This window comes from Zonotrichia leucophrys, chromosome 9 (assembly GCF_028769735.1).
Source record: "Zonotrichia leucophrys gambelii isolate GWCS_2022_RI chromosome 9, RI_Zleu_2.0, whole genome shotgun sequence".
NCBI lineage: Eukaryota > Metazoa > Chordata > Aves > Passeriformes > Passerellidae > Zonotrichia > Zonotrichia leucophrys.
Genome location: NC_088179.1, coordinates 12513935 through 12535806, shown reverse-complemented (window position 1 = coordinate 12535806; position 21872 = coordinate 12513935). Strand labels below are relative to the sequence as shown.

At 37.3% G+C, this 21872-nt stretch overlaps 1 long non-coding RNA gene across 3 annotated transcripts in view; it reads right to left on the bottom strand.

The window, feature by feature from the left end:
- Positions 1-14379, bottom strand: part of LOC135451578 (uncharacterized) — a 56934-nt gene extending 42555 nt beyond the window's left edge. For 2 of the 3 annotated variants that reach the window (XR_010441365.1, XR_010441366.1), the window contains exons 1-3: positions 14263-14379; positions 13351-13476; positions 4265-4436 (exon numbers count right to left, since the gene is read on the bottom strand). This is a non-coding gene — a long non-coding RNA (uncharacterized LOC135451578). The remainder of the gene's footprint in view (positions 1-4264; positions 4437-13350; positions 13477-14262) is intronic. The other variant, XR_010441367.1, reaches the window with a different exon arrangement.
- Positions 14380-21872: the final 7493 nt, after the last annotated feature.

The following is a 21872-nucleotide window of genomic DNA, read 5'->3' as shown; positions in this document are numbered from 1 at the left end:
AAAGGGCAATAGAGCACTGCTACCATGACCTCATGGCTCTCTACCTTGCATTTTTAAGATTTTCATTCAGCCATTTTATGTCCCTTAAACTTTCTACTGCCTGCAAACCATATTTTATCCATCCCTTATCAAACACTTTGTGGTTACACTTCAGGCCAGATCTAAGCAAAGTTATTAATCATCTGTCAAATAAAATTGTCAGTCTGCTCCATCCTTATTCTTTTTCAATAAAGATCAATTGAAACTGTGAAAAAAATGTCAACAAAGTAAAATCTTTTAAAAAGAAAGCAAAATGAAATAACTCTAAGCTGTGGCCCACCACACTTTAAAGTAGCTTTAAGCTGTGGTTTTCTATTTGGACATATCTAAGCCAATAGGGGTGGTATTTGTTATTATTTATTGCTTAAATGTGAATCTTTGTTTTCCTCTAATATGCCTTATGGAAGAAAAAGAGACATCTGTGCTAAAGTAACCAATCCTTATGGGTGGGGAAGAAACCATCTGGGTTAAAGTAACCAGTGTTTCACCAATTCTAAATCAAGAAGCAACAGCTTCATAAAAAAAATAATGGTGTCTTCTTTAAATTAAAGCACTGAATTTGAAAAGCAGCATTCTAATCATTTGGTACAACGGCTTTATTCACAAATATGTCTCTAACAGAAATCATGTTGTAATGCAAAGCTGATGTGTGGACAAGCTAAATCCCTATTTCTATTTTAAGCTTTGTCACACAAACATTGAATAAGTTTTGGACACATAAAAATCAGCAAGAATGGCTATTGTACTTAAAGTGCTGAAACCACTCAAACTGACTTCCAATTAAAAGTCAACAGGATTTTTATGCTGAAATTTATCAATTATTTTTTGAAAAAAATTGTATTGCAACATTTGCCTTTCAGTTGTTGTTGCCTTGTTGCAAGAATCTCCTTCCCATTTTCTGTGATCTGTGTAATTGTCTTTGTCTCATAGGGTTACCCACTTGGCCTCAAGTCAGGCAATAATTCCCTAATCCCATTGTCAATGCTCCATTTCCTTCTACCATAAGCGATGTGGCATTGACTGTCCTCTTGCATGTACCAGCAAGGCTGCAACCCTCTCTGCACTTCCCAGGATCTTTCCAGCAAGGTGCCCACAGTGCCTTTTACCCAGGCTGGGGAATGTTCAGGAGCAGAAAAGCCCTTGAGACACCTGACCACATTTCCCAGCCCAGGCTGTGTCTCCTGTACTGCCAACAGCCACAGGGGTCACTTCTGTTTTCCTCCAAATGGCATTTCCTTCTGTGTCCAAGAGCTTTGAGTCATCTTAGCCTGTTTTTCATGGGAATTAAGCCTTTGTCCCATGATGTTGAAGTAGCAGTTGCTATCCACCACTTCTTACTTCTGTGACATCATTTCTCTCTTCTGTTTCATTATCTTACAAGGTGAGTTGCAGAGCAAGGAATGAACCATCTATCTATGAAAATAAGTGCCTGCTATCTAGGGAGAAGCTACATTTGTGGAGAAAATGCTACTTTTGGAGCAGCAGAGCAACAGCAAAGATGAGCGCTGAAGGGTTCTAAGCCAGGGTGGTGTGTAGCTTTCTTTGTGCTGTGAGGAGGGAAGAGTTTAAGACCCAAGTAAATTAAGAATTTGGGTGTTTATCCTGGTTCTTTGAAAATCTCTGACTATCATTCCTCAGCTCCAAAGATACTCTTTATGGCAGTGACAACAGAACAAATTAGCTGCCAGATGATATCAACCTAGTGATAATTTCTGCCTTTTGACAGCCTAAACCAGGCCTTGGTTTCTTCCTTCTCCTCTAATTGTAATCTGCATATTCTCATACAGGAACATACTTCAGTGAAACTCTGCCTGACCTCTACAACATCAGGCCCTTCTCTGAAAAGCCAAAGCCCAAATGAATATCTGGTATTTATTGCACAAAATTCTTCAAGAGGCACACAGCCTTTCCATCAAACTTCTTGAGGCACAAAAGTACCATGGAAAATTATTTATTGATATGGCTTGGATCCAAAATTATGCACAAAATAAATATTCATATCATAGTTGTTGCTCAGCTTTGACTGCTGTTCTCATGAGGCCACAACAACCTAACTATGACTAACCTGGCACAGGCCTTTCATTGACAGAACTGTATGCTTGCTCTGTTTTATACTGTCAGTGATGTATAATCAATTGCTGCTGCTTGATTTGTACTGCCTATGGCAGTAGGGAAAATTAAAATTAGCATAAATTATAACATTTAACCTTTCAGTACTAGCATGAGATGATATATAGGCAAATGGCAGGGTAAAAGAATCATTTCCACAACGTACCTTTGAAAAATGCATGTAAGTGAAATGAAAGAACTTATGACAATGTTAATTAACATTATGGCATCTTAATGGACTCATTTCATTGTAATGTTTAAAAAATGAAAAATAAGATTATTAGTCAGGTGAAATCCAACTGAGAAAAGTGCTGTCTGGATATCTTCTGCCAAGTGGAGATTTTGCTATGAACCCCCTGTCTGTGTGGTGTTGCCCTCCCTGGTGCTGCATATCAGGAGGCAGCAGCTTCAAAGGATTGCAGAAATAATGTCCTTTTCTGATGCTCTTTGGTCCTCATATTTAAAGCAAATGTTGGGACAGAATTGGCCTTAATTAAAAATAAATGTGCTTCACCGATGCTTCCTGAGGTATGCTGAAAAGTTGGGCTGAAGCAATTGCCCTTTGTTGTCAGGAAAACACCTTGCTGTGGCTGAACACTGCTGCACTTCACATCATTCGTGCTATAATTCTCTTTTTTTTCTAAACATAACTTTTTCCATTTAAATAATGTTTTCTTACACTTATGATTATTTCTAAATCTAGAAGGAGAGGAACAATACAATCTAATCCCTTTAGCTGTTAACAAGTGAAAATGTGATTGAAAGAAGACTATAAATAAATATAAAATGTATTCAGTTTTCCACATTGTTTTATTCTTTTCATGAATGTCTACAGCAGTTAAAGTATGAAGCAAGTGATCTAATCCCACTTACTTCTGGAACATATAAAGGATAGCCATAACCTACAGAGAGACAGACAGATATATGGATGCATAGACAGGATAACATTTTCAAGGTTTCTGGTGAGAGAATCCTTGCAACAGATGTATTTTTTAATTTAGGATTTTCAGTACAGGCTTAGATCATTCATAATTATACCCTCAGACAAGGAGGGCGGTATAAATAAACTTTAATGGAAAGGAAACAGTCTGTAGAATAAGCATTTTCTTTGAATCATAACAACTCTTTGAATTTAAAAAAGAGGCTTTCCTTGAGAGATTGGGTGAAAAGCATTTAAAACACAGCAATCCTTCCCACTTTCTTCTTTGTCTGAGCAGATGGCTGCTGGTCAGAAAAGGCTGAATTTGAAAAATATTAATTTGTCAGATTGATTCTGGCCCTCAAACATATAACAAATGACCAGCACAGAAACAACAGCAGAAGGAGGCAGGAAATCAGACTGGTGTCTGAGATCTGGTGCTCCTACTGAAGAGCTGAAAAATTATGTAGAAAAAAGGTGCACTAGAAAAATAGCTCAAAGAAAGTAATCATAGGGCCTTACTGCTCCAGACTCTGGCCATAAACAGGCACTGGGACTTCCTTTGAGCTGGAAGGATAACAGCTTTAAGTCTCAATAGAGGGAAAGATGGTGCCTGGAATCAGGCTTTTTTTGCTAGGGGCTCTGATAATCCAGAGACAGAAGTCGATAGTGAATTCCAGAGCAGCAGCTGTGATGTTTCCATCTGGGGACCAGAAAACATCTGAATGAATGAGAGAAATGATCTAACAATCAATAACTTTTTTCAAGGCATCACAAGAAGCCTTTGAACAATATCAGAAGAAGAAAAAAAAGAGAGAAATGCTGTTCTAATGGAGGGGAAAATGAACCCACAAACAAGACCAAATTGACACACAGTACAGCACTGTGTTCACAGGAGTAAAAGGGAGAAGAGCCTGGGAACTGAGAGTTACAGTCCAGAAAAATATTATTTAAAATGTTCTTAGCAAGCTTGATTATGGAAAAAAAAATCCACTGGTTGTGGTGACAAAGTGTTGCTTTATTTAATAGAAATCAGTACTTCTTCAAAAGTCAAGCTTCACATTTTACTAGACCAAAATTTTGTTCTATTATGCAGATGACTACAACTTGATCAAAGGAAAAAGGTATGATGAAAAATCATAGGGTGTTAGGGTGGCAGGGGGAAAGGGTTAAAAAAAGAAAATGTAAGCAACAAACCCAAGATCCTGGTTCTTTCTCCCTGTAGTCCTTCCTGGGACAGCAGTGTCCAGGCTACACTGGTGGAGTTTTATAAATTTCCCTTCAAAATGCAGTGTGGGGGAAGTAGAGGATGGTGAGGTCAGAAACCTTTTCTTGTCATCTCATACCATTCTCATAGGGAAGGTGTAAGCTGAAAAAGCAGACAAAGGAAGAAGGAAGAAAAAAAAAAAAAACGAAAGCCTGTTTCAGACCAAAGCAAGCTCAACAGTGGAACAACCTGCAATAGAACAGAAATCAGCTCAGGTATTTGAGGTTGAACAGAGTTCTTTTATAACTTACAGATGGCTGAAATCATTCAAATCATTCATGGGATTTAAGAATTTGCTGGTCTTGGTTAATGTCCAGAAAGTCAGGAAACAATAAGAAAAAACAGCTTTTATATGTACTCCTGGTTTAAATAGTTTCCAGGGATCATTTATAGTTGTGTAGAGATAAACTTCAACACAGAGTGATGCAGTTGCAAAGTATTAATCTCCCTGCTAAGGTGGGATATTAAATGGAGGTGTTTTCATGGAGTAAATGAGACCTGCTTCTTTGTGAAAACATCAGAAAATAGCTGCCCGGCCTTCTTCTAGATAAACCCTCTGGCAAGATAACTGGTAGAGAAGCCACAAAAAAACCCCTCAAACACCAACTAAACAAAACAATCAGCAGATGTCAAAAAATCCCAAATGCAAAATCATTTGGTCAGTCTCAAAATTCCTCAAAATTTCTATTGTAAATTCTCTCAGGCCTTTCTATGTGATTTGGATTTTTTTAAAATAACTGTTGGTGGTTTTGTAATAAGAAATGTATTTCATACTTCATACTTAGTAATATCACTCTAACATAACCTACTTTATTTATAAAAGGAACATATGTAATGTCTAGTCCATATAATTACACCCCAAAAAAAATTCTGAAAACCAAATGGAATTTTGACAGGGTTTGCAGATAGTCTTAGGGGAATGGATTCCTCATTAAGTTCATTTGGAGTCCAGCAAACTCTGCTCTTTCTTCACTGGAAAATTGCAGGTCTTCAGGACACTGTGGATTTGCTGAAGTCTTGAGTCTCCAGCATTCTGGCTGACTTGTCTCATTTAAGTGAGAGATAATTACATTACAACAGATAATGGCATCCTCACTATTTTGCAGAATTATGAAAAAAAGGAGATGAACTATTGTTTGAAGAAATAAGAAAGCCAGTTCTCAGCAGCCAGGTGCTGTCAGAAAGCACCAGTCTGTGGGGCAAGGGCAAGCAGGGAGGTCGATTTCTGGGAAGGATCACAGGAGCTCCTGCTAAAGACCAGAACTGCTCTGCCTACTAACCATCCTGAGAAACACTTCCTTGAAACACAGTTGAAAATAATACTCCTCATATTTTATGTCAATGGGTAATTTCAAAGATAAGCCACAGATCACTGTGTATTTTTATGAGGGTAGGAAGCAGGGAATGAAATATTTCAGAGCACTAGAAGATTAATATTACTGTGGGATTCAAAAGTTCTGGTGTAGTTTAAACACTGTTGTTATGAAACTTGGTCTCTCTGTGCTGTGAAATACACACCACCTAATTATTTCATGATATTTCTCACAGAAACACAAACACAGAATATTTTATCACATTAAATAATTTAAAAAGTCATAGACAGATGAAACACCATCAAGTATATGAACTTTGAACAACATCTTCTTGAATCACCTGAACTCTACAACCTTCCAACCTCCCCCTGCTACAAAAGCATAATTTAATGTTATGATTTTCAATTTCTAAATGTATGGCAATTAAGAAATGCTGAATTTCATGACATGGGATTCTGTAATCTTTCCAGAATGGATCAAGACTTAGATTTACAAATTATGCCTTACAACAAAATATATAATTCACATGTTTAAGGCTCCTGAGATGTTTAATCAATAATGCTCTGAAAAAATGTAGTTTTGGAGTCTGTGAGCCACTACCCATCAAAAGATGTAGTTTTGTAGCAGGAATGTCGCTGTCTTCATGTGAAAACTCATCAATGCCTATTGACATCTCTCTGTTTAATTGCAATTTAAATCATGGTGTATTTCATTAGATCACAAAATGGATTACAATGCTCCATTAACTTTGTAGTTATGTATGGGAAACTTCTACTAGTGACTCTATAGGTCATATATAGGCCTTGATTTGTGATTGACATCAGTGTGAGTTCTGCACATGGACTGAAGGCATGACACGGCCCATTATTCTCAATTTTCCATAGTACAGTTCTCTCAGAGAACACATCACAATAGAAATTGCTTATCTGGGATGCATTAATAAATATATTCCAGGTTTATTATCAAGATTGAAAAAATTCAAACATTTTCTGTATCCACATAGTCACACTTTTTCTAAATGATATTGTCTTTCCTTTTTATTCCTTTCAGATATAACATACAAAACCATCCGCATGAAAAAAAGAATCTGCTGGTGAAAAAACACATCACTTATATTACCAGAAGAAGAGGAAATCAACAATAGGTCTCAACTAACTTCAGCTGGGAGCTCTGACATTGATTTCAGATAGAAAGAAATAATTCCATGTAATTTTTCTGCTATTCTATTTCACAATAGTGAGAAAACATATTTTAAAAAAATCTTAGGTACATGTTGGCCAAAGATGGACTGGCAAGTAGAAGAATGAACTTGAAAGGTGTATTCACTGAGGAGAGACAGAGCATAAGGTGGTGCAAAACAGGATATAATTAGCAATGATGGCAAAAAACTCAGTAAACAAAGATATACACATATTCACCTTATGAATGACACCACTGCCCTCATCACCCAGAACCTCATTTCCTCACATTATGGCAAATCATTAGAGTGATACTAATCCCCCTGACAGAAAATGAAACCTGCCAGTAAAGTTGAAGTGGTCCTGACTCCCCAGAAACTTCAAGACACACAGCTCTTTTTTTTTCTTAAGTGAAAGATAGACTCATCAAGGATTGGGAAGGAGTTTGCTTGTGTAAAATGCATATAATTTAAGAATTGCATGGGGGGAAAAAGCAATGGACTATGACAGTGCTGAACTATTTCCTGTCTATCCAAATGATGTTTCTTCAGGACAGATAACCCATTGTTTACTTATTATATTGAACTTGTTAGTCACTGTGGTATGGATCAAAGAAATTACCATGGCTCAAAAAGTTGCTGCAAAGGTTTTTATGGATACTTTTGATGGACTAGATGTTCCCGTGCTGAAATATCATGGCCACATCTCTGATATTACATGGGGGAGGAAAATAAACCCTATGAGAAATAAACAATCAACATGGAAAATGCAGATGGATTTGAACAGCATTCTGACTCCAGTAAGAATTTTCCCAGTAATGAATTCCATTGCCACCATTGATTCCAGCTGGAAAATAGAAGTTTTCAACACAGTCAAGAAGAATCCATGAACAGTTGAAAAAGTCACTGCACCTATTTAAATCCGCACCATCTTGTGTGATCCATTTTTACAAAGCACATGCTGAGTGCTGTGTATGAACCAACATAGTGGTAAGTAAGACAGGAAGTGCAGAGAAATCTGATACTGGAATAAAGAGAGAGCTGAAGCTACCAGTGAGGATAATGCTGAACTTAAATGCTTGCTGTATTTCCTCACAAAGGATTGGGCTTAGCCACATTAGAGCCACCTACTCACCACTGAAACCCTCCCTCTCACTGTTCTCCTCAGCCCTTTTAGTCTTGTGCTGCAGAGGAGGCATGAGGAAGTTTTGAAAGGTGTTTCCTCTTAGTGTCAAGAAGCTTTCTCATCATCACCCATTGTCCCTGCTCCTTCATTGTGCCTGTGTCTGGGAAATTCAACACTTCTCAGCACTCTCATGGCTGGCAGAGTTGGATGGGAGGAGCACGGTGCTGAGCTGTGGGATGAGCAGATGAGTGGAGCCTCTGAAGAAGACCTCAGTTCTCTTTCTGCTCTGGTTAGTGACAAATTTCTATAGAATTGATGATTGTGAGAAAGAATGTCCTGTCTTTTGGCAGTGCTAAGATAGCACACTGGCTATCTTTCAGCTGCTGCATTCATTGTTAAGGCATCAGCCTTTTTCATTCAAGAGTGTCTTAAAAGTGTGGATTCTGCCCCTACTTTGAATCAGATGAATGGCCTTTTTCTCAGGGCAGGATACACCTGGGACCAGCAAAGTCTGACTCCCACCTAATCAAGGAGCAGAGGAGCTCTGTAGGAAGCCCATGCTCAGTAACTACTAGGCAGAAATGGGCCACTGGAGAGCCTGCCAGGTCTGGGATGGATCCACTGCCTCACACCACATCATGCCTTGGCAAAGGGACCAACCCCAAAGAACACTCAGGGGAAGGTCTCTTCTTTCAGGAACATCTCACACATTTGAAACAGGAATTGGTGAAGTACAGAAGTCTTAGTAGAGAGGTGTCAGTGTCAGAAGGGGGAAGGGAAAAATAACTAAATATTCACATTTAAGGAAGTATTAGCACTTAAATAGCTGTAGCTGTGGTATCTGATATCCTGCATGCTGTTAGGCAGCAGCCACAGAGAAATTAAATCTGTTCTCTTGCAGTCCATCTAATGACACCTGAGTATGAGTGGTAGTGGATCCAATCAGAAGAGCAGAACACTTTAGGTGGTGCATAGCCATAGACTGAGTGGTAGAATTTTTACTTTTTCATATACTTTTTAAATTACATAGAAATATTAACAGAGTTTCTTCTTCTGATTATTCTTTAATGACTGCTTTCAAAAGCTAGTAAATAAATTAGCCCTTATTGATCATGAAGTAAAAGAGTAGTTAGTACTTTTGATCTATGTAATTGACATAGAAAGATAATGTGTGAAATGCATGAAGCATGTGCATCATGAGTGGGTATTGTCATCAGTAGTCTTGCTTTTCAATAAAGAAAAAATTGTTTGGAGAAATTGGTCAAATAGCTACTGCTATTGCATCCACACACTGCTGATTTCTAATATTTTTTCTAAAGATCAGTAATGATATTCTATTAGGGTGATGAGACCAGAATTAATTTAAATAACTTTGTGCCTGATTCATGAAAAACAAAAAAATGCCTCCACAGCCAGGGGCCATTATTTCTGTAATTTTTCCATGCAAAAGTCATGGTCTGTATTCAACTTACAGCTCAAAAAGACAAGTTTTCAATTTATACAGATAGGATTTTATCTTCACAATCAGCTCCAGAGGAATGACCTAATTACTAAAAGGAAAAACCACTCCACTGTCTAGGTCAAAAATACATCAATCACACAACAAAACTCAAAAATATTTTCTTCTAAAATCTATTTATTTATACACACCCACTGCAGCTGCAAAGAGTAAAATAGGCAGACAGAAGAGAACCGATACATTGATATATTAATAGACTGTTTGCCTTTTAGACATCAGTATAATTCCCATTAGTAAATAAATAGAAATGCCAAAATTTTTTAAAAACATCAATCTAAATAAAGATAGGAATTAAAGTAAAACTCGGAGATGAGTTGCACTTCTCTAATGTTCGAGCAGTATGTTCTGTTCACAGCTCACATTTGCTTGTTTGCTCACAGCACATCTCAGCAAACTGTGGCAGCCTTGTAAACACCGCTTTCATTTTGCTCCTTCTCTTGCAATCTTTTTTTCTATCGTGAGCAAGAGCTGTGTACCTTGGAGAGATATCCCAGCCAGCTGAGAGACAAATGATGTGGGTAGCGTAACTTTATGAAAGTGCAGTGGTTAAAAGAGCTGTATGAGAGATTCTGCTCAAACAAAATCAGATGAGTATTTCCTGCTGGTTAGAATATTCCTGTGAAGGCCAAATCATATCATATTTCAAATCTGGCAGAATATTTACAATATTAGTTTTACATTTTCCGGTATGATTTTTATTAAAGTGTATACTTGTTCAGTAAAGAACAAGCTCAAACCACCTACCACAAAGATATTATCCACACTTGTGCTGGAAAGTAGTTTGCTTTCTAAAGTTACAAAGAATATTTGAAATTAATGGAAGAAAAACAACAGGGGAAAAAAATATCTCCTCAGTTTGTTTATAGTGTGCTTTTGACAGAGCTTTCTGTGAGGCCAGTGTTAGCGTTTCCTTTCGTTTCCCTTCGTTTGTATGTGCAACTTTCACAGCCACAGAGAGATTATTTGTAAAGATATATATGTGTGTAATTGAAAAACCACAAAACCTGGCCAAAAGATGCAGCAGAGGCCAGCTCACTGAATTTTAATCCTGTTTTTAAAGGAGTAGTTTGCAATTTTTTAGGGGTGGCTTAAACTTTTTGTACATAAAAACCTGCAAACTGTGATATTCCTTTTCTTCAGAAAAGTTTTCTTTCCACTTCAAATATTAAATCTCCATGGGGAAAATTTTCTTCAGGTGTAAAATGTTTCCTGAAACGAAACCTACTCCCTGCTTTAATATTCCTACTTCAAGAAAGTAACTTACTGATCCCAGATGACAGTGAGGATAGAAACAGTAAAATCTCTTTCACATCATTTGTTTAATGAATTTTAATAATACTTTACTGGGTTTTTTTCCAGAAAATGTATTTCTTTCTAAATGCTGCTCTCGGCAAGATAGAAAAGTGAAAAAGAAAAAGGTTCTTATTTGAGTATGGATTGCAGGATCAGGCCCATTGATCTTGGCTTACTTTCTGCTTAGCTTTGCAATACAGCAAAAAAATATTAAAGACTCCTAAGGCCTTTTTCAGGTACATATACTACAGTTTCCTGCAGCTATAAATCCTTTTGGTTTAAAGAATTTCATCCTAATTACCAAAAATGTATATCCAAGCCCAAGGCAAATTCTTTCTTACTTTTTTGTTTGTCATTTTAATATTAGCTTTGCTTACTAAATTATTTCTTCAAGATCTTCAGGCTGTTTTACACTTTACTGTTACCTTTTAATGCATTTTCTGTCGTTAGATTTCTATTTAATACTTGTTTATGCATTTCTCAATAATTTTAAAACATAACCTCAAAAATAAAATCATAGCTTTTCTGCTATAAAAACCCTTTGCTTTAATACAAATACAGTGATTTAAGCACCCTTCTGGGGTTTTTTAGCTGTTAGTGTTCCTGGTCTCAAATTTTAGCATCATTATTTAAAATGAAGGAAAAAAATCAACTTGCAATTTAGACAGTTACCAAATTACCAAAACTAGTGCAGCAACTCTTAATGAGTGAAACCATTAACAATTTTCTGACTGCAGCCCCTGTTCAAATACCTTGGACACCTTGTTAGCACAGAATGAGGTGTTCAATCAAGACACTGGGAATTGGAAGTACCAGGGCACAGTTTTGAGTGGTGATTACAAGGGCATGAGTGTGAGTGCCAAAGTAACAGTCTTCTACACTGCAGGAAGCTGAGAAACCTTCAAGTCTACATTTGTAAATCAGCCTGGATGATTACAGCAGTCACAAGCAAAGAACATATGAAACAATTATTTGCACCGTTCTTTTTTAATTTGCTCTTAAAATGAACACAGTGATATTAAGAGCCATTAGTGCTTTGTCTTTGAAAATTTCCCTGGACTTCATATCTTTCCAAGCAGCATCTTAAATTGCTTAAAAGTATAAATGTAACAAAGAACTATTGTTTTCTGATTGTTAAATCCCTTTCACATCAATAATCTAAGCTTATATTAGCATTCAGATATGTCTTTGAATTTGCTTAGAAAGTATTTGTTTCATATGCAGAAGCAATATGATTTTAGGCTTTCTACTTTTTTCCTTCTAATTGCTGTGACAAAGACAGTTTGCTTTTCTTAAATGAGTAAATTTTAAAAACAAATTTTGTCACATTAATATTTTGTTGCAGATGTAAATCTACTTCCATTTTATTTAAGCAAGAGATTACCACTCTTTGGTGTTAACTTTGCTACTTTAATTTTATAAAAAAGTCCTTTATAATAGTTTCCATACAATCTACGTATAATCCATGTAGAAATAACCCTAAACATTTCTAAAACTCATATTTCAGACACAATACTTGTGATTAGGAGTTTCTTTCATATTAAAGATAAGGAATTATTGACTAAGGAAGGGATGAGAAAAAGCAAAGAATTAAATTATTCCCAGTGAAAAACTGGAAAAAAAGATAATCTATTTTTTAAAAATTCAAAGTATCCTGATACATTCCTATACTTCATGGAGATATATATATATAATAAATGTATATGTAATTCTAATATTTCACTGCCTCTGGTTTAAAGAAATAAATTGTGGTGGAAAGTATCTAAAAACTGCTGCTTTAATTTAAGAGAAATATAATGTTTCTGCTGGGAGTTTTTTGGACAGCTCATCTAATGCCTTTTATAGAAATAAGCAAAGTATATTATGGGCTTAATTAGCATCTCAGCTGTACTAATTGCTTATATAAATAGCACATAGAAATTCATTTTTGTTCTTTTTGATCATCAAGAAACATTATGCAAGAACTTTTCACACAGGACCTTTTCCTTACATGTATTATTTTAAGAAAATTAAATACTTATTTAAAATTAATACATTTTTGTAATAATTATTTCCTTGCATAATTCTATTTTGAGCCTTGCAAAAATAGCTAGTTCTCCAATTTTAAATGCATCATTATGGCTAAAAAATCCTGAAATCCTGTCATATCAGCCTCTTGCTTTACTACTGGTTTCTGGAAACTCCTCAGAACAAATCCTTTAGCACTACAAGAAACAGATAATTCTGATTCTCTATCTAATATTTGAAGACTCAAAAATTATTAAAACAATACAGCCTGTCTGTACTAAAACAAAACTCCAGACTGTGATGTACTTCACTGTTAATGACACACTGGGGAACTAAATTATGCTGTAGGGAATGCAAAAGTGTAGCACTAGGAATCTAAATTATGTTGTGGGGAATGCAAAAGTGCAACATCTCTGCTGCTATTTTGCGCTTGTTTTCTTCCTACATAACTTTAAATTATGTATTGCTGTAAATTTTGTACTTGAGGGTGCTGACGCTTTCAGGTAATATTATAAAGTTACATAGCACTTAAAACATAGCTGAATATTCTCACCCCTCCCCCGCTGCCCAGCTATACCTACCAGCAGCTGAAAAAAGCAGTAATTGAAATTAAAGGCTCCTCCAGCACGTAGGAACGTCTGGGTTTAATAACCGGAGGGGTTTCAGGTGCAGAGGGCGCTGTTGTTCGTGTATTCTGCAAGCATTTCCTAAGCAAGGAGAAAAACAGGGATCCACCAGTTTAACGTCTGCATTTTTAAGGTTTCCATAAAATGTCAGTGGAATTGCTGACATATAGATGCTACCTTCCACAGTATGTGATGAGTTTCCTGAAATAAATCCTTTTCGTGGCAGTCTAGAAGGGAGATGCCAGCTATCGTCACCAAAGCGAAATGTTTTTCACTGTTTCCACTTTACAGTCCATTTACCAAGATTTCATAACCCAGCCACAAGGTTCCTTCCATCACATTTTCATATAAGGATATTTCAGTTATTTTCATTTTGAAAGCACACCAGATGTGTTTAAGTGTAACTTGCAATGAAAAGTGTGAAAACAATTTGAAACACATCACTTTAGTGGCATTCTTCAGCATTTCTTTCTTTCTGAAATATTATTTGCAGTTCATACCTAGTTATTTCAGGTGTTTTGCCCATGACAAATTATTAACTACCTATACCCACAAAAACCAGTAGAATATACCATTTCTATCTTGAAATAATCTTCTGCACAGTAACTTTTCTTTTGAGTTTTACATATGCATTTCTTAGCATTATACCTCTGCACATGTAACTAACAGCTTTAAAAACATTTTTAGCTCTTTGAAGTAAATTGTTTTCTAAATCCCTATAAATATACTACATCTTCTCATGCATTCACATTTTCTCTTTTCCCCCCACTGTTGGAAAAAAACTACCATGCCTAAAAAAGAGTGGAAAAAAAAAAAAGGTAGAAAATTTAATGACAATTTAGACCCACAGAAAGCCAGGAAACTTACAGTTACCGCTGAAATTTTGGTTTAAACTTGAATAATTCTAGTTAAGGTGTTTGGCTGAACAGGAAAGGATGGTCATGCTGCAGTCCTTTTCTGGAGTCACTGGAAGTTCGATCTCAGTGGGAATTACAGATTCAGGCATCAGACATCCTGGATCAGCTCCTGTGCTGAGTTTCCTGTGTTACCTAAGCCCAACAGGGTTTATTAAAGCCAAAGCAACAGGCTTTGTCCAGTTCCAGGTTGTGACTTTAAATTAAACTAAACTGCTCAAGCAATTTTATTAAGTTCAGCATTTATTTACCCATAAAATCTGACCTTATCTAAAAAGTTATTACATGAAAGAAAGGAATTGAAGAAGATTATGCGATATAGTGTATTTTTCTTCTCTAATAAATTTTATTGACTCCTGTATTGCAGTACAGTCTAATGCATCTGCATTCTAAAGTGTCTGAAAGCATCCACCTGGGAAATCTGATTTTTAAAATGAAGCTACTAGTTTAAACAATAAATTTTGGGAGAAATAAATTTTTCATGTGTCACTCCTGCCATGGGGCTCTCTATGCAAAACAAATTCCACATTTCAAAGAAACAAAAACCCACCAGAATATGTGGCAGACTGAAACTGCTCTTTGCATGAGGTTTGTGCTCCCCCTTAACCAAAACTTTACGTGGTTGAAACAGCACCTACAGTCCAATAAAAACCAGCCATTGATAGTTTTTCTCCTTGAATCGACGCTCATTCAAAAGTTTCCCACCTGATAAAGGCTTTAATATAACTGAGACAAAGTTGCATTTTATGATTGGCAAGTTCTTTGCGCCCCAGCTACCCCCCAGCCCGGTGGAGCGGGGCTCCGAGATGCATTTTGGCCCTGTCTTCATGTCAAATCACTGCCATCAAAACAATGGCGCACATTACAGGAAAATCTTGTGCAAATGAGCCATAATGGAAGTGAATGACAATCTCGTAAGACCGTGCAGCAGGATTCTCCTTTGATCTGAAATATTGTTAATCTTTCTCAAACATAACACTAAGTATACTTGGCAAATCCTGGATGAGAAGGTCCCCGTAGTGCGGCTCTGTGGACAGCCAGCCAGGAGCCAAGCACACCCCGCCACAAAAAGAGGCACAGCCACGAGAGAGGAGCACACCACACTAAGCCATGAGCTCTGCAATTGCTACAAATTTGTTTACAATTCAAAGGCCTCTTCACCCATTTTCCTTTTCCCGAAAATAAGCTAAACAGTATGTTTATTTATTCTTAATAATGGATATTTGCTGCTGGATCACAGCTACATTTAATTAAGAAGCTGCAGTGTTTAAGATATTAAAATCCATGTTTTGAAAAAGGTTTGCTTTTACAAAACACAGGCCTTATTTATTCACAGCTTAAGAAACAGCCTCACTCTAAATTATAGTTTTAATATGATGTTGTGGGGGGAAAAAATTCTAGCAACATAAGGCAAGATTTTTCATTGGTAACAAAAGCATGATATAGGAGTTTATACTTTCCTAATGATGCTTAAAGCAAAGATCTGGAACGGTATGTCTCAGATGAGGTCATGCATCAACTTCAGGAGAGTAAAAACCTCTCCTTAGACTACATTACAGCCAACTCACACCTTTTTGTTGTGCAGCCAAATATGCACGGCGTATGTAGACGAATGCAAACAGAGTAAATCATGTTGATTCAGTGCTAGTAGGAAATATGCCTCTTCAGTTGTGTGCTGCTTTTGAAGTACTGCCTAAAAATCAGTCTTGGGCTTCAAAGAGAGGGGATTATAGCCTTTATCCAGCAATTAATATGGCTGAAACTCAGAATGTCAGCACCTGATGACTATACAGGCTGGACAGTAGCCTGGTAGGGGTCCAGTCCCCCTCAAGAATTGGAATTTACAATAGAAATGAGTGCATAAATAGTAGAAATGATAATATATAAATTGAAATATTTTGGAAAGGGGGACAAAATTTTAACTTCTAATGACCTGTCTATATTTTGACATGTGGGGAAGAGAGGGAGTCGTGGTGTCCCTTGACCTTTAACCTGCCTTATCCACCTAGATCATTTTAATCTCCCACCAACTGTTAAGCAGAAAAGAGTGCTATTAAAGAGAAAGCTATTCCTTTTGCCTTCTTACATAGATCAGATGACAACCTCTCCAAGTCCCTCCTCTCTGTCAGAGTTCAAGGGTTCAAAAATGGTCAGAATATCAAGCAACAGAAAGCCAGCAGGACTGCTGCAAAAAGAGTTTAAGGACTTTACATTATGCAAAGGGAGATTAAAAAAAGGGAGATTCCATTATTTTGAAGTTTTACTCCCTGAATTATTTTTTTTTCCAAATAGGTACTTTCATTTCAGAAGATCATAGAGCTTCTAATTTGAGGGGGAGGAAAATTCTTACATTCTTATGATATGCTTCCAAACTTGTACATACCTAATAATCTTTTCCATATTAATTCTTTACATGTAGATCCTGAGGTTTAGGTCACGTACATATGTATTCATCAACAGTGTTGTACTGTAAATAAAATGAACACTTAACGCTCTAGTTCTAGCCAATGTGTCAGGGGAAATAAAGTAAAATAAGACAAAATGAAATTAAATAAATTGGAGCATGCAGTCTTTTACTTCATAACCATCCTCAGATGGCATTTCCACAATGCTACATATAGCACCCTATTCCTCAGGGAACATCCAAGCTTTCTACTATTTCTCATTCTTAACCATAGACAGTTGTTATAACACGTTTCTTCCCAGAATTTCCACTTGCTTTGAAGAAAATATCCCCTGAGTACCCATGCTTAATGTACTTATGGAAAAGCAACTCTATATCATGACAAGCTAAACAATATGGCTCTTTAATAAAGAATGTGCGATATTAAATGCAGAGTTGTTATTTCAAAATGGTAAAAAATCAGTTTGAGGGAAGGAATATAATTGCTCAACATAATATAAATGGAATGGGTGCAAGCTGAATATAATTTTTAACAGAGCACCACTTTCTAAATATACATATAATGTGTTTGTGTGCCTGTGTACAGAGACATGATAAACAATAGAATTTAGAAAACTGCATTAGATTTTGGCTTTTGCATTAGGCCCTTCATATCCTGTGCATCCTAAAATGCTTAACAATGTTTCCATTGTACTTAACTAAATACAGTAATGGTGGTGCAACAACACAATGGCCTGTGCTCTGCCTTGGACGGCCGAGCCTGGCGTGTGACAGCCAGTTTTGGCTGGGAAGGAGGCTTAGCCAGCCTCTTTTCACAAAAGAGCCACGCCAATATTGCCTAGACAGGCAGCAGGGGCAGGAGAAAGGGATTTTGGATTAACATCTCATCTCATGAAGGACGGCACCTCAAACAGTTCAACACCTCCCCGGTGCTGCGCTGCCATGTCAGCGTTAAGAACCAGCCCAAGTCCTGGTGGGAGACTTAAACTCGTGACCTTCTAGCCAAGAGGTAAGAGCACTGCTGGCTGAGCCACACTGTCATTGTTGGGATGTGCTTGCATGGGCTGGCATCAGTGTTGACTACAGTTTGACCTGAGAGTGGAAAATTGATGCCCCCACAGATTTCAGAAGTAACCCCATCTTGCAGAAAAGCTTAGGGTTTTTTTCCCTCTTGGAATTTACCTCTTCTACCAGAGAGCTGCACTTACCAGCAGAAGCCTAATCTCTAAATACTGACTTTCTAAACACCTGAAAGGAATTGGAATACCTTTCAGATATATCTGGATTCACAGTATTTAAATGAAAATTGTTGGATTAGTTTATAGTGTTTTCCAGGTGGAATAAATTTTTATAGCAAAGGTGGAGGAGGGAAGATTGCTATAGCATTTCAAATAATTAAGATTAAATATATATTTCCATTTTACAAGGTAGCAAAAAACCTTTAAAGCACCTTGCACCTATATAAGCCAGGGTATTTTTCAAGGACACTTTAATATCAGTAGGTAAGATACAAAAAGGAGTAAGAAAAGTGTTCAACTGATATCATGTGCTATGCACAGCAAAGGAAATCCCCTTGGGAAATGTTTTCATTACGTTACAACGTACATAAATTTGATAGGGAAGAAATTATCTGTCTTGATTCTGCTTCTGCTGAAGTTGCCATTACCAAATTAGACAGTTGATGATTGCAGACTTGGACCCAGTCACTGAAGACTCATTCCAATTTGACAGTGATGCTAACCCTATTTAGCAGATGTTAAAATTTAAGTATCTCAAGAGTATCTAGTTTTGCAAAGTGATGATGTAAAAAGGAATTTTCTAGGGCTGAGGTACATTGTGTGTATAGATAAACTTTGGAATAAATCTTTAGCCAGTAGTCCAGACAGGTTTAGATTTATAGTTTGATTTTTTTATCAAAACTTATAATTGGTACTTATCCCAAGCTCCTAGCACCACACCAAATTTAATTTAGAAGCACAAATCATAGCAGAGAGTGAAACTCTGCCAGATACTAGCAATAACAGTGCCAGCTAATTCTTACACATAAAAGAATCTCTCTCTCAGCAGATATCTCAAGCAATCATACGTTCCTAAATATACACTGAAAAGATGAACCAGTGATTTGACCGTGGGTAATATCCAGCAACCTTGTTTAATCAGATTTTAGCCTTCAAATCCTGCAAAGTCAGCTGGTTTCACGAGTTCCTGATTGCTTCAAAATCAGAGAGTGAAACAATGAATTAGAGCTGATCACCTACAGCTCTAATTCAGGACCAAACACTGGCAGTAAATACTCCAGAATGGGGATGTGAATGCAAGCCTCAGCCTCATTTCTCCAGCCTAGATAGGAGGTGTTGAACTGTAACATCTTTTTTTCTATCTGTTCTCCTTTTTTTGCACAATGTCTTTGCTTGTTTATTAAAATGTTCACTGCTGTGACCCTGTTTTTTACCTGGGGAGTTGAGTGGATTTAAGATGACACATAGCTGTATAAATCTTATGTTTCCTATGCCTTCTGTAAAGATGTGCCTGGCTGACCAAAAATAACTTTTATAAGCCAAGAAAAAGAGTGAAAAGGCAGGGTGAGGGAGACCAAGGGGGTTATGTGTTGTGCACAATGTGGTAGATTTACAGGCTGTGGAGTGGGAGCTGGGTCTCTTCCTCAGGAAGGCAGCTCAGTCCTGGAGAACAGTCCTGCAGCTCTCACTGCTGGATTCTGTGCTCTTACCCTCATGTCATTTCAGTTGCTCAAATTAAGTTATCCCTTATCAGAGATATTTAAACCATAATCAGACTGAAGACCTTTTAGTGAGATTTTTCTTCCCAGTAAAAACTGAAAAGTCTCTGCAAAAAATTACCTGAAGGGATTTTGAGAGGTTTGGTCCCAATCTTTGTGATGATTCCACAAATTCATTTTGGATAGATGTAAATTGTATATATGAAGCTAAAGAGTCCTGACTTGCAGTCTTTAGTTCACTGATATGGTTTTCTTCTTGTAAATGGATTCTTCTTCCCTGGAATCCATAGGCCAATTCTACTACTACTACTACTACTACTACTATTATTATTATTATTATTATTATTAATCACTGTACAAGGGCCTTTGATCTTCAAACTAATTCCCTTTAAGTTTGTCAGAAATAATAAGAGGAAACAACTTTTATATATTTCCCAAAACAAAAGCCCCAAAAATGGACATCAAGCAAAATATTAAAGTAAATACCTCAGATGTTTTATTTATACCAGCGCTTATAACTCAAGGCAATTGAACTCCCCCACTTCTTGGCATAAGTTTTTCTTCTGGGCGTTTTCCTTCCACATCTCCAAAGTGCAGGTCAACAACAACTCAGGCACTGCTTTGGGATGTGGAATATCATCATCTTTCTGAGTGCTACACCTTGACAGCAGGAATCACACCACACCTCATCATCAAGAGCTAACAACTTGTGTGGACTCCTTCCATGAGCTGACTGGGATCCCTGAAATCCATCCACCCTTGCTGAAAGGCAACAACGTGAGAGGCAGCAGCCTCCAGCAGCATAATCTTCCCCATATTCTGTGCCAGCCTTATTCTGATTTTGTCCTCTACACCAGTCTAGCTCCAAAACCTCACCTTTCCCTTCAGCTGTGCTTGCCCTCCCCCAGCACCTCGCCAGCCCAAACCTTCCCATCAAACTCACACATCTGCCCAAATCCATCTAGGGCACCTCGTCTTCTCTTATTTTGTAGTTTGCTTCCACCTGGTACTGTCTCTATCTGTACACCTTTATCTTCCACACTGCTTCTGCCATTACCACTACCTCTATGCTGGAGATCTTTCATGTCAGAGCCAATTGCTATGGTTACAGGCAATCTGCTGTATGTTTCATCTCCAGGAGCTGTAAATGAGGGAGTTTTAACAGCATTTGAGTAAGCACTGCCTTTTCCTTACATGGAGAACACAGCCCCACTCAAATTCATCTATCCACTAGTTGCTGTTGCATCATATATATTACACTAATTCTACCTAGATGTACAGATTGACAATGAGCTAACATCTTGTGAGAAACAATAGCTACAGGACTTTTATTTTATGATCTTTTTCATTTTAATGGCGTACGGTTACCATTTCAGTCACACGCCTCTCTCTCTCTCTGGCTTGTGTACACCAGCTCTGATTCTGACTGAAGTATGAGGGAGAAAAAGATTTTATCTTATTTGTATCTATATATAGTTCTGGAAAATGTTAGTGAAATAGAATATACACACTCTGCATCTTAAAAACAAACCCCGCAATAAAAATTACACAGTGTGTTCGTTCTTTGTGCTTTAAGAAAATATTATTGGTAGTCCAGTAGTTTCAGTATCATGGAGATGAAGTTCATAGCAATTGAGAATCAACTAAAATATAATCTTAAACACTAGTCATTCAATTTTATCTGTGCATGTGTTTGTAATAAGGATGGGAGAGTAGGAGGCATTTCAACTCTGAATTTGGGTCTATTTGTACCAGTCTAAAAGATGGACAAAACTGATAATTACTAATATTTTAATGTTTTACAGGTGAAAATCAGACTAGCTAGAAAAACTGTTTTCATAAATGCAAATGCAAAGCATGCCAAGAACTAATAGTTTGATGTTGCTGCAATTTTGCATCAGAATCTGATTTTTAAAGTTTGCTTAATTTTATTTTGCAACAAATCCAGCCACAAACTCCTCCCATGATTCTGTTTAAAAAAAAATCTGCTGATCTCTCATAAACCTCAGTGGAATCAGGATGATCCATACACTGATCTTCACACTTTCAGCTCAGTCCAGATGTCAATAGAGTAAATTCTGGTCTGTCACCCCTCAGATAAAATATTTTATTGCTCCTGCCAGACTAGAGGGGCACAAAGGGCCTCACTGTGAGCAGGAAGCCACCAAAAGTGGTCCTGATTAATGAGCAGCCATGGCCAGGCCAGAGCACAGTGCACACCCACCCCTCTGGGAGCTGGAGGAGGCTGCACATCAGCCATTCCCATTCATTAGTGAGGCAAGTTCCTGTGCTGCACAGCAGCTGTACTGGATATTCTCTCCTGGTTCTCTACAACATATATCCAGCTGCACTGGATATTCTCCCTCTATTCTCTACAACACCACAGTCCCTGCAATGTAGGGAGCTGCAGTTCGTGTCTCCG